General features: G+C 43.5%; 1 protein-coding gene and 1 pseudogene across 1 annotated transcript in view; both read left to right on the top strand.

Moving 5' to 3' along the window:
- Positions 1 to 16911, top strand: part of PAK3 (p21 (RAC1) activated kinase 3) — a 293428-nt gene that overhangs the window by 57811 nt on the left and 218706 nt on the right. The gene's annotated exons all lie outside the window — the stretch shown is intronic.
- LOC110596665 lies at positions 3465 to 4108 on the top strand (annotated as a pseudogene).

Raw genomic sequence — 16911 nt, 5'->3', positions numbered from 1 at the left:
CAGACAGGTCTCGAACCCGCGGGCTCAGGCAATCCACTCACCTCAGCCTCCCAAAGGCACGGGATTACAGGCTGAGCCACCGAACCCGGAATCTTTCTGATTTTTAAAGTGTAAAATCATGAGAAATGTAATTGGTAGCATAATGGGGTGGACTGGCTTGTCTTGGACTAATGAGTGAAATTGATTTAAAAAAAAAATCCAGAACGCCTTTCCAGTTGGGCTATGTTTATTATCAAAAGTTCTCAAGTCACTCAGTTAGCATCATTTGTATGTTTGGGGCTTAGTAATGCATGCACTCAAAAGTATGTGGGCACTGATGCCACTTGGGAAGCAGCCCCCTCTCCTGATGTATACCCATAGAGACAGGACAGGTACCAGTGGAGTTTCTTGGAGGCTCTGCAGCTGGCAGCCTGGGCTGAGGATGCTTCCTCATCCACCAACTGTGCAGAAGCAGAAATCCACATGGGGAGAGCCAGCCTACTGCATGGGAGGCTTGTAGACAGCAGTGATCTTTTAGGAACTTCTTGACCAATCTACACAAGAGCTCTTACCTTGTCTTTATAGTGTTATAAAGATTGAATGAGAGGATTTAGTGCTTAGTATTTTGAAAGGTGTAAAATACTACTTGTGTGTAAGGTATTACTATTGTTGTTATTATATACTAGGGGGAGATATAAAGAAATTAAAAGATATACAGCCACAGTCTTTTCTGGTTCCTTATTTATTTAGTGTTATGGAGAAGGCCATTATTCTCTTTTTATTTTTATTTTTATTTTTTTTGAGTTAGAGTCTCACTCTGTCGCCCAGACTGGAGTGCAGTGGCCACTTCCGGCCACCGCAGCCTCAACCTGCTGGGCTCCGGAGATCCTTCTGTCTCAGCCTTCCGAGTAGCCGGAGTTACAGGCATGCACTACCATGCCCGGCTGATTTTTTGATTTATTGTAGAGATGAGGTCTCGCTGCCCAGGCGGGTCTCAAACCCGCAGGCTCAGGCAATCCACTCACCTCAGCCTCCCAAAGGCGCGGGATTACAGACTGAGCCACCGAGCCCGGCTTATGCTCTTTTTAGAAACAACAGCTCCCATTTTCAAGCACTACCATGTGCCAGGCACTATGGAAGATGCTTTGCATGTATTGTCTCATCTAGTTGTGACAGCAACCCTATGAAATAGGTACTGTTGCTATGCCCATTTTACATTTGGGATAAGTGAGGCTCAGAGATGTACAGTAAGTGGTTAGAATCAGGATTATGTGCAGAAGATTAACTCCAGAATTCTGTGTTTTTACCTCTGTGCTAAAGTGCCTTTTAAATAGGACATGCAGGGCACACATGCCCTGAAAAGCAGATTTGGACCTCTAAGAGAGAAGGCACCAGCTTTGCTTTATGGGCTCCAGACACAGGGATGGCTATCAAGGGAGACCCTTCACCCGGTAGATCAGCTGCAGCTTGGAGTCATGAACTTGGATGCTCAAGGAGGTGAGAAAGGGCTATCTGGTGTACCTACTTGAAAGACTGGGCTAGACAGAAAAGCAACAGACAAACTCTGAATCCTAGAAATACCCAAAGTAGCAGTCTCCAAATTTCTCTGTCCTTGTGCCTGTGAGGAAACTGGATAGCCAAAGCAGTACTGAGACTTTTCCAAGGTTACATAGCTCTATAGAGCCAGCAGCTGCAATCGAATCCTGGTCTTCAGACTCGCAATTCAGTGCTCATCTTTCAGCCTCACCCCTACTAACCTTAAGTATCAGTGGGTAGCAGTCAGAGAGAAGGCATCTCCTTGTGAGTGAAGCCATTGTCCGGAATAGTGGTTCTCAGTGTGTCCCAGGGACCTGCAGCATCAACAGCACCTGAGAACCTGTTAGAAGTGCCAATTCTCAGGGCTTCCCCCTGGACCTGCTGGGGTTGGGGCCCAGCCATGTGTACTGTAACAAGCCCTCTAGGTGATTCTGATGCACACTCAAGTTTGAAAACCATTGGTCTAGACTGACAGGCAAAGTGCTGAGTGCCACATACATCAGTGTGCATATAGATCATCAGCTCACACAGCACAAAGGATCGTCTTCATAGGGAAGGAATGTGGAAAGGACTACAGCCCTCGAGCCACACCTGCAGAGGAGTGTCACCTTCAAACACACATGACAGTGACAGATATACAGAGACTAGGAGGGAGGGTGTAGTCAGTTCTTGTTGATCTGCAGCTGCATCAGAAATAATGTAGTTTTGTCAGCTCAGCAGTTCCCTAAAGACATGCCAGCTACTCTGCTTGTCCCTGCTCTTGAGGGAACCGCTATCCAGGATCACAGAACCTCTGAGTTGAGAGGGAGCTCAGAGATTGCCTACTCTTTACCACTTCCCTGGCAATGCATCCCTGACTGGCACTCTTGGCTTAAGCATGACAGGACCACAGGAAGAGTGGGCTCCATTTCCTGGAGGACAAGGTGGAAGTGGGGAGGCAGAGGAAACTTATGTACAGGTAATTACAATTACAAAACGTAGTATAAGTGCTAGAGCCAATGATGTAAGACTATGGAACCAGGAAGAATGAATGTTAGCTGTGGGAAATCAGGGGAAGCTTTATGGAGGAGGTATCACTTGAGCTGGGCAAGATTTCAGGAAGCAGAGAAAGTGGAGTAAGAAAAAACATTGTTTCCAAAGAAGAAAATATTACAAACAAAAATCTAGGCCTGGCATGGTGGCTCAAGCCTGTAATCCCAGCACTTTGGGATGCCAAGATGAGGGGATTGCCTGAGCCCACGGGTTCGAGAACAGCTTGGGCAACTTGGTGAGACCTCATCTCTACAATAAATCAAAAATTAGCTGTACATAGTAGCACGTGCCTGTAGTTCTGGTTACTTGGAAGGCTGAGGCAAAAAGATCACCTGAGCCCAGCAGGTCGACACTGGTGTGACCGTGAATGTGCAGCTGCACTCCAACCTGGGTGACAGAGTGAGACTCAAAAAAAAAAAAAAAAAAAAAAAAAAAAAAAGGCATGAAAATGCAGGACAAATTCCACAAAACTGTTTAGAGGAGCTAAGTGAAAAGGACAGGCTGTGCAGTGGGACTACTTAGTTTGATCTATCACAGAGACAAAGAACAGAGTACTACATGTTCTCACTCATAAGCGGACCCTGAACATTTACCATAATACTCTAAGAAAGGGATTGGCAGTAGTGGGATACTGCCGGGGTGTGAGTGGGGGGCCACAACATCAATAAGGGTACCTGATCACAAACCAGGTAAAGTGGGAACCAAAGGAAGGTCCAAACTTTACTTGTACAATATCCACTTGTACACCTAATCCTGAATTGTACCCCACGTTTAAAAAAAAAGACTGAAAAATAAAATTAAAAACAAAACAAAACAAATGTTGACTCTGGCCCACATGTTGGTCACCGCCATCGCTGCCCCTACTCCCACTCCCCAGTTCTCTAAGTCCAGACTGGTCTATTCTGGTTCCTGGGAAGATGAAGTTCATGTACAAAGAGGAGCATTCGTTTGAGAAGTGCCACTCTGAGGGCGAGAAGATCCGAAAGAAGTACTGGTGATAGCAGAAAAGGCTCCCAAAGCTCAGATAGGAGACCTGGACAGAAAAGAAATACCTGAGCCGAGCTCGGTGGCTCAGCCTGTAATCCTGTGCCTTTGGGAGGCCGAGGTGAGTGGATTGCCAGAGCCCACGGGTTCGAGACCCACCTGGGCAACTCGGTGAGACTTCATCTCTACAATAAATCAAAACTTAGCCGGGCGTGGTAGCGCGTGCCTGTAGTTCCAGCTACTCGGAAGGCTGAGGCAGAAGGATCGCCGGAGCCCAGCAGGTTGAGGCTGCGGTGGCTGGGAGTGGTCACTGTACTCCAGTCTGGGCAACAGAGTGAGACTCCAACTCAAAAAAAAAAAAGAAAAGAAATACCCGGTGCCTTCTGATCTTACAGTTGGTCAGTTCTACTTCTTGATCCGGAAGCAAATTCATCTCTGAGCTGAGGATGCCTTGTTTTTCTGTCAACAATGTCATTCCACCTACCAGTGCCTTGATGGGTCAACTACATTGGAATGCCATGAAGAAAACTTCTTTCTATACATTGCCTACAGTGATGAAAGTGTCTACAGTCTGTGAAGCCGCAGCCCCTGATATGGAGGGGGGTCTCATTCTACCAAGAGATAGGTGGCTCCCCTTGTTTGACCTCCTCCTTCAGGCTCAAGCACCACCTTCTTTTTTCAGGACCTGTCCTACTTAATGATTGAGGCTTTCTCTCTAGCCCCTCTTAGCAGGAGGGGTAATGGTGGTGCTGGTGTCTTGTACCTTCCCTTTCTCCTTTCTCTTCCTGCCTTTCCCACGCTGCTTTAGACTTTTTTTTTTTGAGTTGGAGTCTGTCCAACTCTGTCGCCCAGACTGGAGTGCAGTGGCCGCTCCCGGCCACTGCAGCCTCGACCTGCTGGCTCTGGTGATCCTTCCACCTCAGCCTTCCAAGTATCTGGAACTACAGGTGCACACTACCACACCTAGCTGATTTTTTGATTTATTGTAGAGATGAGGTCTCGCTGCCCAGGCGGGTCTCGAACCCGTGGGCTCAGGCAATCCACTCACCTCAGCCTCCCAAGGCGCGGGATTACAGGCTGAGCCACCGAGCCCGGCTAGACTTCTTGATTGTCCATCTCTGTCACACCCAGTGGTTGTTTTGGTTTCTTTCCCCTAACTGTCCAAGAGGCTCAGAACCTAGCAGTCCCTTCCTTTTACTGCCTTCTTTTTGGGGGGTAGTTGGGAGGAACTGAAATTGGTAGGAAGGGACTGAAATTGGTAGGAAGGGATTGAAATTGGCAGGAGGCACATCAATAAAGAGGAAACTACCAAGCTGAAACAAAACAAAACAAAACAAAAACAACAAAAAACCCAAATGCTGACTCTACAGCTTACTGGCTACTTGGCTTTGGGCAAGTTATTTGACATCTCTCAGCTTGTTTTCCTGCCTGTAAAATGAGAGCAATGTAACTAACCTCATTGGGTTAGGGGAAACAGTAAATGGGATAGTGATATGAACTAGCTAACGCAGTGTGTGGCACACAGCAAGTTATCCAGAACATTTTTTGGGAGCTTACTTTGTATATAACAGCAAATGATGGCTTGCTTGGAACACTGGCAATAGGACTGGAAGAAGTGGAGGTAACCTTTATTACTAGGTTGTGGAGAAGGCTTTAAATGCCAAACTAAAGACTTGGGGGATTTTATTCTGAAGGCAGAGGATATGCACATTGTAAAGATGGATGGGAGCAAGCATCTGGATCTTAACTGTGACTGTGGCAAGAGAAATGAAAGGGCAGGGACAAGAATCAGATTCAGAGGAGGGATATTTGAGTGAGTATATGTCTAAACTCCACTCTTACATATGTACCTGAGTTCAGCTTAACAGAGCTTGAAAGGTACACATAGGTGTCTATCAAATAGCTAGAGAATAAAAATTAACGGAGAGGATATTGGGCAGTTTTTTACAGTTTTACATGTTAAAGACAATCCTTTGTTAGCTTGAGTGAAGCTTTGGGAAACATCATATTCTATGAAAACATTTCCTGAAGCTGGCCTTTTTGTAAGAAAAAATTTGGGATATGTGCAATTCACACATACTTGATCAATTTAAGCACATTCTGTCTTACTGGCAGGGACCAAAATCTGTAATAAGACAAGGAGTCCTCCAATGAAAGAGATGATTAGAGATGGCAATAGCAGTGCACACTGGGTCCCAATTAAGGAATTTTCTAATGGTTGTATAGGAATACAAGTACCCTCCATTTGGACTTTGGCAATAACTACATTATTCGTTAGCTCCTAATCAGGATGAACACAATTTAAAATGTTCTCAAGTCCTGGGTCAGAGGGAATGATCTCATTTGGCACATTATTGAGTTTCTGTGAAGAGGAAAAATGCTAACAGTTCAAAAATATTTTGTCATTGACTAACTGCAAAGATGCATCTGTTAAAGCAATCCATCTAAGTAGGCTAGTTCTTTCAAATATTAAAGAATATCAATACATACTAAAAGCAAGTCAATTTGTCAGGCATTTTACAAAGCAACTTTGAAACCACATGATCCCTTTTCAGCTTTCACCTTTCTTCCAGAAGACATTCACAAACACATACAAATCTGGACATAACCCACTTTAACAGGCTCTTTTCCTTCTTCCCTTCCCTTCCCTTTCCTTCCCTTCCTCCTTTCTTTCCTTTTCTCTCTCTCTTTCTTTCAAGTTAGGTTCTCACTCTATTGCCAAAGTTGGAGTGCAGTAGCACAATCATTGCTTACCACAGACTTCACCTCCTGGGCTCAGGTGATCCTCCTACTTCAGCCTCCCTCGCAGCTGGGACTACAGGCATGCATCACCATGCCTGGCTAATTATTTGCTTTTTTTGTAAAGACAAGGTCTTGCTATGTTGCCTAGGCTGGTCTTGAACTCCTGGGACTCAAGCAGTCCTCCTGCCTCAGCCTCTCAAACTACTGGGATAACAGGTGTGAGCCACCTCACCTAGTTGAGACCCTTTTCAAAGAGAGCTGACTTTATTAGGCTGTAGTGACACAGATGTTTGGGTGGGAGGGAGTGCGGAGGGGGTTGTGACAATGCTGGTTCCATGCTTGGGAAACAGTTCTGCACCCACCTGACTATTATGAAATTTTTTTTTTTTTTTTTTGAGTTGGAGTCTCACTCTGTCACTCAGACTGGAGGGCAGTGGCACGTTCCCAGCCACCACAGCCTCAACCTGCTGGGCTCTGGCGATCCTTCCGCCTCAGCCTTCCAAGTAGCTGGAACTACAGGTGGGCGCTACCACGCCCGGCGAATTTTTTTTTATTTATTGTAGAAATGAGGTCTCACCAAGTTGCCCAGGCAGGTCTCGAATCCACAGGCTCAGGCAATCCACTCACCTCAGTCTCCCAAAGCGCAGGATTACAGGCTGAGCCACCAAGCCCGGTTTATCATGAATTCTTTGTCATGAATTCTTCCTCAGTTTTCTCTCTGACCTACCAGGCTTCCCTTCACCTGCTAAGGGAAGGGAACAGAACAGATACATTGAAGCTAGTAGACTGAGCAGTTAGATTGACCCAAATTCTTTCAGGAAATGCAAAAGCCTGCTGGCTTGTGGGATTAGCCGGCTGGTGTTTCAGTTGCTACCCATCTGTACATTACCTTCTTGTCCAGCACAACCCTAGCTTGCTACATCTGCTCACCTCAGCAGTTTGCTTTCCAAACCAGAGATAATTTGAGAACAGTCTAGTTATGAGAAAGCTATTGTCAAACGCTAGAGAAACTTTGTGGCAAGCCTGGAGAGAAATTTGGCCCACGCCTTAATTGATTTGCTGTATCTCGGGTATTCTTTTCCCACCATCTGTCCTTGTTCTTCTGCAATTCTAGGTGATGCAGCCAACTTGTTAGGCTCAACTTCGTGGAGAACACAACACAGAACATCCACCATTCTCAAGGCTTTGTTTTTCACAAAGAGGGGCTGTGCTGAGAAGTTGTAGGAGAAATAGGATGGAGAAAATGAATGGTTTGTATTCATTAGAGAAGTGGCAACAGAAGGCAGGAGAAAAGGCCCAGTGAACCACACAGGCAGTTAGTGATATCAGAACTCAGACTAAAGGATACATGGGTCTAGATAAACTATACTCACCCAGGGCTTGCCCTGTTAACAAGAGTTCCTACCCCTGCGGTAGGCAGGGGTCATAGAAGAAGCCTATAGTACAGTGTTTCTCAACCCTGGCTGCACATTAGAATCTCCTGGAGAACTTTAAAAAACATATGTGCACTGTCCATCCCCTCAGAGATTGCCTTAGTTGTTACGGAGTTATGGCCAAAGCATTGTTACTTTTTAAAGCTCCCCAAGTAGAAAACAAAATTGCCACAAAGGACATCATCTAGAAAATTGACTACATTTGAATATGGATTATATATTAGGCAATATTGTGTCAGTGTGAAAATTTCTGAACTTGGTAACTGTGCTGTGATAATGTAAGAAGATGTCCTCCTTAGGAAAAACACCCTCAAGTATTTAAGGGTTGAAAGGCATGTCTGCCATTAACTCAGATTATTAAGGAGAAAAAACAGAAATATAGAGGAGGAATAAAGCAAATATGTCAAAATCCTAACATTTGGTGAATCTCTGTGAGGAGTATATAGGATTTTTTGTAATATTCTTAGAATTCTTCTCTTAGTTTAAAATTATTTCCAAATAAAATATTCTTTTCTTATACAAATTTAAACTTTATGGGCATTTAATTTAAACTCTGTTATACAAAGAGGTTGATAACTAATCAGTAAAAATGAATTTGCGTTATCCTACACTACTGTCACTTAAAATACAATAACATTTGAACCCACTAAAGAATAAATATGAGAAACCCACACAGAGATCTTAACTATTATATTGGTAAACATTAATATCAAAATGTGTTTAAATATCTAACTTGGCCACAGCCATGTTAATTATTTATTTATTTATTTTAATCAATATTTTTTATTATGATATTGTGGGGTACAGTTAAGGGTTAGGTATACAAATATGCTTCGTTCAGGCACCCTTGTTAATAAGAAGTGTCTCCCCATCCCCAGACAGATATTTACTACCATTAATCCCATCTCCTTTCCCCTCCCCCCCATAGTTTCCCACCACTGTCAGTCATTTTTTTATAGTATTACATTGGATGTTCAAGGTTCGCTATATGAGTGAGAACATGTGATACTCAGATCTTTGTTTCTGTGAGAGGTCACTCAGTATTATAGACTCTAGTTCTATCCAGGTTGCTACGAAATTCATGATTTTTTTTTATGGCTGTGTAGTATTCCATTGTGTATACGTACCACATTTTTTAAATCCAGTCCTCTTTTGATGGACAGCATGGTTGCTTCCAGGTTCTTGCTATTGTGAACAATGCTGCGATAAACATACGTGTGCAGGTATCTTTTTATTTATTTATTTATTTTTATTTTTATTTTTATTATTATTTTTTTTTTTTGAGTTGGAGTCTCACTCTGTCGCCCAGACTGGAGTGCAGTGGCCACTCCCGGCCACCGCAGCCTCGACCTGCTGGGCTCTGGCGATCCTTCCGCCTCAGCCCTCCGAGTAGCTGGAATTACATGCATGCGCTACCACACCCGGCTGATTTTTTGATTTATTGTAGAGATGAGGTCTCGCTGCCCAGGCGGGTCTTGAACCTGCGGGCTCAGGCGATCCACTCACCTCAGCCTCCCAAAGGCGCGGGATTACAGGGTGAGCCACCAAGCCCGGCTTCAGGTATCTTTTTTATAGAGTGATTTGAGTTCTTCAGGGTATATTCCCAGTAGGGGGATTGCAGGGTCATATGGGAGGTCAATATTTAGAACTTTTAGGAATCGCCATATTGTTTTCCACAGAGGTTGCACTAGTTTGCACTCCCACCAACAGTGTAGAAGTGTTCCCTTTTTGCCACACCCTCTCCAGCAACTGTTATTTTTTGAGTTGTTGATAATTGCCATTCTGACTGGAGTTAGGTGGTATCTCAGTGTGGTTTTGATTTGAATCTCCCTGATGATTAGTGAGGTTGAACATTTCTTCATGTGTCTGTTGGCTGCTCGGATGTCTTCCTTTGAGAAGTGTCTGTTCATATCTTTTGCCCACTTTATAATGGGGTAGTTTGTTTTTTTCTTTTCAGCACATTTGAGTTCCTTGTCGATCCAAGATGTTAAGCCTTTGTCAGACCTGGATTTGGCAAATACTTTTTCCCAGTCTGTAGGCTGTCTCCCTGCTCTCTTGATGGTTTCTTTGGCTTTGCAGAAGCTTGTCAGTTTAATGAGGTCCCACTTGTCTATCTTCTCTCTTATGGCCTGTGGATTTCGAGTTTTGTTCAGAAATTGGATGCCAGTTCCAATTTCCATGAGTGTATGTCCTTCATTTTCTAAGGTTCTTATGGTTTGAGGTTTTACATTTAGGTCTCTGATCCATTTAGAGTTAATTTTTGTGTATGGGGATAGATAGGGGTCCTGCTTCAATCTTCTGCATGTGGTTAGCCAGTTTTCCCAGCACCATTTATTGAATAGGTTCTCCTCTCCCCGGTGGTAGGTGGTGGAGGCTTTGTCGAAGATGCGTTGGTTGAGAAATTGAGGTTTTGCTTCTGGAATCTCAATTCTGTCCCATTGGTCTATATGCCTGTTCCTGTACCAATACCAAGCTGTTTTGATTATTGTAGCTTATAGTAAAGTTTGAAGTCCGGTAATGTGATTCCACCTGCTTTGTTTTTTTTTTGTTGAGGATTATAAATAAAATATTCTTAAAAAGAACCCCATTTCCCCAGATGAAATAAGGCACAACCAGATTTGGCAACCACTGGGTTCAGTAAAAAAGACAATGCCTACCCCCCATCCCCCCACCCCCCACCACCCCACCCCCACCCACTGTAGATAGATGAGATGAGAGTGGAAGCCTTTTTGAGGCATACTACACCAGTGCTTCTTCCACTTTAATGCTTATGCAGATCTCCTGGATAAGAAAGTCTGTGGGGGGCCTGTGAGATCCTACATTTCTAATAGACTCCCTGGTGATGCCAGTGCCACTACTCAATTAATCACCCTTGGAGCAGCAAAGCTTTTAGACTGAATTACCTTGCCATAAATCTGTTAGTCAACAAGTGTTTTGGAACTACCTACTTGGACATTAGCATTGCAAAATAAATTCTCTAAGTGGAGTGGGCATGCAGAGTTCCAAGGATTGGCAGCTCATCACTCATTATGTCGACCCCTTCCTTGACCATGGGAACTCCCTGTGAGCCCCTTGCTCTGGTCCTGGGGAGTCACCGTGATGCACATAACAGAAAAGAGAACCCAACAGAACATACACAAAGAAAGACCTGCAGCAAATGGAAGAGGGTATGAAGTGGTCTCTTCAAGAGCAGGCTTATGATGTAGGTCACAGGAAAAGTGCAGCTCCTTCTAGTGGGTGGAAGTTGGAGCTGAGTTGAGGCTCTTACAGAGAATAACATAATTCTGATGTAGTGTCAGTTATCAGAAATGAATTTCCAAGGAAGATTCCCATCTGATGTTGACTATGACATACTTCAAGTTTGTTGCCTTCACTGTAAGTAGATCCCGAATATCTCTCCCTTGATGGGCATCCAGCACAATTTTCCAGACCTTGTTATTCCATTTCTCCTCCATGGTAGCCCCTTTACCCTCTGCCTGTGTGCTGTGCTCTGTTTTCCATGAATTGATTAAGAGGCTAGCCTGTTATTTATATCTCTCTTGTTTATGTCCAAATCAAGGCCAGTTAACATGGAAGCACGGAACAAGACTACTGGGCTTTACGAGCATGCAACCCCAGAGAAGGGCTCTAGAAGACAAACGAGAAAGGACCTGGAGTTGTTCGCCCCCTGAGTTTGTATCCTAGCTTTACCCCTTGCTAGCTGTGTGAACTTAGATAAATTACTTAACATCTCTAAACTTTAGGTTCCTTATCCATAAAACGGGGCTGATAATAGTATTAAATTAATAAGGTTGTGAGTATCCAATGAGATGGAGAACACAGCAGGTGCTCAATAAACAGAAGATAGTCATGCATTTGGTGGGTATTTATTGAGTTTCTTCTATGTATAGACAAAGAGTAGTTCAAATCCAGTCTAGCCCTACTTGCTAGTTGTGCAACCTTGGATGAGTTACTTTGTTTTACCTCTCTGAGCCTCAGTTCCCTTACTCTAAAATGAGTAGGTATGTAACCGATAGGATTGCTGTAAGGAATAAATGAAGTCACGCGTGGTAAACACGTGTCAGGCACATAGAAATGTGCTCGGCCAACATGAATTATCATAATTGTTGTGGTTATTATTATTGTCAGCTGCTCTTCTCTGAGCACCCTTGAATTATGAGATTTACTTAGCAGCCAAGAATCTTTTGTACTATTATTTGCAGCCTCCTCCAGTAGACCCTTCCCAATCTACACTGTCATTTCCCTGAGGGCAGAGGCCCTGACCCTTATACTGTTTCTGGTGTCTCCATGGTACCTGGAAGCAAATAGGTGTTTGGTGCATGAAACAGAGAGCAGTATGCTGCAAGCACAGCCGGCAGCAGCTTCACTGCCTGCATTTGAGTTTTAGCATGTCCATTTTACTTGTTGGGTGGCTTTCTGGCAATTCCTGGAACTTCTCTGAGTATCCGTTTCCTCATATGTAATATGGGCATGATAATAATTCCTGCCTCTGGAGGTTGCTGTGAGGATAAAAGGTGGTCACACAGTGGGAACTTAATAAGGGCTGGGTATTATTGTTATTATTTAGGAAAGGTCTTGCGGACAAGGATCACAGGCGCTTCTGTGAGAAATCATGTGTGCGTGCACACACATGATGGGCAGCACTGAGAGGACAGGTTACAGAAGGGACACAAATAGGCACTCACTGCCCATGAGGGGCTCTTTGAACCCCAGGCCAAGGCTAGTGCATAAAATTCTTTGTAGGACTATGGTGCTAAGAGTCCTTGAGGTTTTTTTTTATTATTGAGGTAAAATTCATATAACAGAAAATCAACCATTTTAAAGTGAACAATTGAGTGGCATTTAGTACATTCACAGTGTTGTGGAACTATGGCTCCTGCATGGATTATCCCTTTAAGCTGACTGTATCCAGAGGAAAGCAGGGCTTATTGGCTTCTGTCACCCCTCCTGTCACTGTTCCATACATCTCCACATCCTCACTTTTTTTTCTCCCTCCACGTTTTTTCAAAGCACATGCTGTCATCTGTGACTGGTATACAAGGGGGCCCCCCAAAAACCCGGAATTATTGTTCTGGAGGGTGGACCCCTTGTAGTACAGGCTTCCCCTGCAAGCTAAATTTTCTAGGAACCCATTGGCATTAGTGTACCAGCTAGCATTGTTGTGGAAGACTGCATTTGACTTTAATGGATTTTTCTGGGGAGATTCTTTCAGCGTGTTTGCCTATTTTATGCTGGGTGATTTACAAATGCACCTGCCCACACCACCCTGAGCCTTTAGCAGTTTTTGACCAAAAACGACATGTCCCCCATGCCCTACCCTCCCTATTCACTCAATCTTGTCCAGAGCAGGGTGTTTTTTTAATGAGAAAGGGAAAAGTTTTGCCGTTTTGTGGAAGAGGTAAAACAAAATACTGCACAAGTACTAACAGGCATTCAAATCGATGAGTTCAAAAACTGTTTTGAGCACTGGAAAAAGCTTTTTGATAGGTGTATTGCAGTGAATGGAGAGTACTTTGCATTAAACAGAGAGTACTTTGAAGGTCACTGATGTCTAAACTATGTAAGAATAACTACATGTTTTTTATAAATAAATTCCAGGTTTCTTTGGGTTCCCCTTATATAGGGAGAGTGAGGGTGTTAGTCCGCTGAAAAGATGCCAGAGTCAAAAGATGGCACTAGTAAAGTGCTGACTGTGACTGGAAAAGCCACTTCTTGTTACAGCACGCTGGGCCTGGCACACCTGAAAGCAGGCACAGCACAGTGTCAGCTGCCTGATGACCTTAATCTTCTAGTGGCCCCAGGGACAACAGACAACTTGAAAAGGCTTATTACCAATTATGATCTTTGAGAGTCACAGTCCCCTTTGTTATCACATCTTCCATCTTTGGGCTCCTCGATGTTATGAATAAATTTGCTTTATATTAAAGCATCTAGCTGGGCTCAGTGGCTCAGCCTGTAACCCCGTGCCTTGGGAGGCTGAGGTGAGTGAATTGCCTCAGCCCGCAGGTTCGAGAGCCGCATGGGCAACTTGGCGAGACATCATCTCCACAATAAATCAAAAAAAAAAAAAAAAATTAGCCGGGCATGGTAGTGCGTGCCTGTAGTTCCAGCTACTTGGAAGGCTGAGGCAGAAGGATCGCCGGAGCCCAGCAGGTCGAGGCTGTGGTGGCCGAGAGTGGCCACTGCACTCCAGTCTGGGCGACAGAGTAAGACTCCAACTTAAAAAACAAAAACAGAAAAAAACCCCCCCAAAACAAAAAAAAAGCATCTATTGCAAAATAACCTTGGTAGCCTCCACAGCCTACTTTTTTATTTATACATGTGGGCAAGAGACACATCTTAAATGCTTTGAAAGATAAGAAGAGAAATAAGCTGAGGTCGGTGACTCAGCCTGTAATCCCATTCTTTGGGAGGCTGAGGTGAGTGGATTTGCCTGAGCCCGCGGGTTTGAGACCCACCTGGGCAACTTGGCGAGACCTCATCTCTACAATAAATCAAAAAATTAGCCAGGTGTGGTAGCGCGCACCTGTAGTTCCAGCTACTTGGAAGGCTGAGGCTGAAGGATTCCCGGAGCCCAGCAGGTCGAGGCTGCAGTGGCCGGGAGCGGCCACTGCACTCCAGTCTAGGCGACAGAATGAGACTCCAACTCAAAAAAAAAAAAAAAAAGAAGAGGAATAGTTTATATGTACTAAAGCATTCCTGTATGCCAAGCACCATGCTAAATGTGTTGTCTCATATAAGAATCTTTATAATGACTCTGGGGGGCAGGCATTGTTAATATCTACGTTTTATACATGAGGAGACTAAGATATGAAGCTGATGACTGACATGTCCAAGGCTATTAATACATAGTGGGTCAGAGATAAAACACACATTTTGCACCATTGAGTAATATTGTGACCCTATAATTGCACCATGGATAATTAACAAAACAGAAAAAAAATTGTTCAGCAAGTACAGACAGTAGTTCCTTCCATCTACTATCAAACTTTAGTCCTGGCTCGTGATCTTGCTAGCTTTGAGACTTTGGGCAAGTCACCTAACCCTTCTGAAACTGCTTCTTCATCTCTATAATTGTGGCAGTTTTCCTGCCTTAACTCCCTCAGACTTATGAATATAAGATATAAAAACATACATGGAGACTTTTTGCAAAATGTAAAGTTCTATGCCAATGTCAGGAACTGACATTACAAATAACGGATTCCTGGGATTGTGTGAATCACCCAATTGCCCACTTGGGAACTAGAGCTCCTTAGGTGCTCTGTTATAATCCTGGGAAACTGTGTGGTTTTCTGGCTAAATAAAATCTTGGGCAAGCCACTCCCATTCCTACTCTTCATGGTTGTGTGAACTCTTAAGCTCTAGCCAACATGTCTGAACTCTGTGTCTGCATCTTTAAAGTGTAATTGGAACAGCATTGGGAGAATCTTCAGCCTTTGGGACATCAGAACCTAGTGAAAGCCTTAAAGATGTTTCCAGCCTGTTCCGGTTTTGCAAAGTCACAACCTACCCATCACAGAGGTTGTGATGCAGATTAATTTGAGGTGATACATTTAAAAATACCTTGCAAAGTGCTTGCCTCATAGTGGGTGCTCAAAAGATTGTGGCTCTTTTTGTGATTTGGGTTGTTATTCTTGGTGGGTAGAGGAAAAGCGGAAGGAGACATCAGCAGGGGGCAGGCTGTTTGGGTAGTTGTTGGGACTCTGACCTCAGGGCTTGCCAATTTCCTGATTCCTCAAAATGAAGGAATGATTTTTAAACCCAGCTGCCTCTCATTCACACAGGAGAGGATTATGCACAAGGCTGTGTGTGACTTTCCACGTAGGTTATTTCAGTTTCTCAAAAATGTTGGAAAGGGGCAGGAGGATGAAGCCCAGTAAAAGGCCTTCCTGTTCCCCCACCCTTCACCTCCCTGGCATGCAAACAATTTAGCAGCAAAGCAGGGAAGAATCTCTGAGCAAGAAATAACTTTTATTGTCCCTCAATATAGTCATGCAGGATAGGGAAGCAGAAAAACCAGGGAAGCAGTGGTGGGGAGCAGTCTTTTAAGTCCCATGTAAAGTTTTTGTAAAGAATTATTCAATGTTTTCAGAGATTGTAAATGTTTCCTGTGTTCATTGCCATCAGTGAAATAACGCACAGGTATAACAAAGGAGTGCTCTCTTCCATTCTTCCCCCTCTGCAGAGTAAACAGTATTAACAGACTTCCTCCTGAATGTGTAATTATATGCAGGCATGTAACACCTCTATAGGGGATTTTGCCATTTGTATTAGAATGGGATTGTTATCTATACATTTCTCTGCAGCTTGGCTTTTGTACTTAACAGTGCATCAAAGACCTCCTAGTACATCAGTTATAGATCTGGTCTATTCTTTCAAGTGGCTGCATAGAAGTCCATAATATGAATATTCTAGGATTTATTTAATTATATATCTATTGATGAGCATTTAGGTTGTTTAGAACTTTGTAGTCATTCCCCTGAGAAAGAGTAGCATCCACATTCATCCAAACGTACTTACCAGTGTTGGTAGGAAAGATTGATTTACCTCTGGCAAGATTGCTTGGCTGACATTCACAAATAGCATTCTGATTTCCTTCTTTTATTATCCAAAAGTTTATTGTTTATCTGTTAGGCAGATTTCATTTGCCTTCTCAGTAGTCAGTGTAAAGGCCCATATTAGAGGATTTTTGTAAAGAGTGGGCCTCTAAGGATATGATCTTCTTTTTGGTGGGATCCCAGAAAGAAATGGGTTCTAATATATCTAACTCGACCAAATTCTTCTGATGCTTTCCTTCACTGATCCAGTCCAATTATTCTCCAGCCTCTTCTAGCCACAACCACCCTAGGTACAAGGATGAATAACAAAATGAAAATAAGTGTTGTTGGCAGCAAACATGTTCTGGTTCTCCCTCAGATGAACTTTCTTTTGCAAGACAACGTAAAGGAACTAGAGAGGCTGGAATGGTAAGGTGAGCACAAGTTAACAGAAAATGCGGAACATCAATCTGCTTTACTGAATAAATTTATTTTGCAAAAGTATTGCTGAATGGTGCCTTTAAGTATCAATGACGTGGTGGGGACATGAGTGTTCATTGTACAATTCTTCCACGTTTGTATAACAAACTGTTAAGATGTTAATATGTGGTTTGATTTATAAAAATTCTGGCCACATGCCACTTTTCAGGTATATAAGTTCTGTATTA

The sequence above is a fragment of the Carlito syrichta genome, unplaced genomic scaffold, assembly GCF_000164805.1.
Source record: "Carlito syrichta isolate Samal-C Ts95f unplaced genomic scaffold, Tarsius_syrichta-2.0.1 Scaffold312060, whole genome shotgun sequence".
In the NCBI taxonomy this organism is placed as follows: Eukaryota; Metazoa; Chordata; class Mammalia; order Primates; family Tarsiidae; genus Carlito; species Carlito syrichta.
This window is presented reverse-complemented; position numbering and strand designations above follow the sequence as displayed.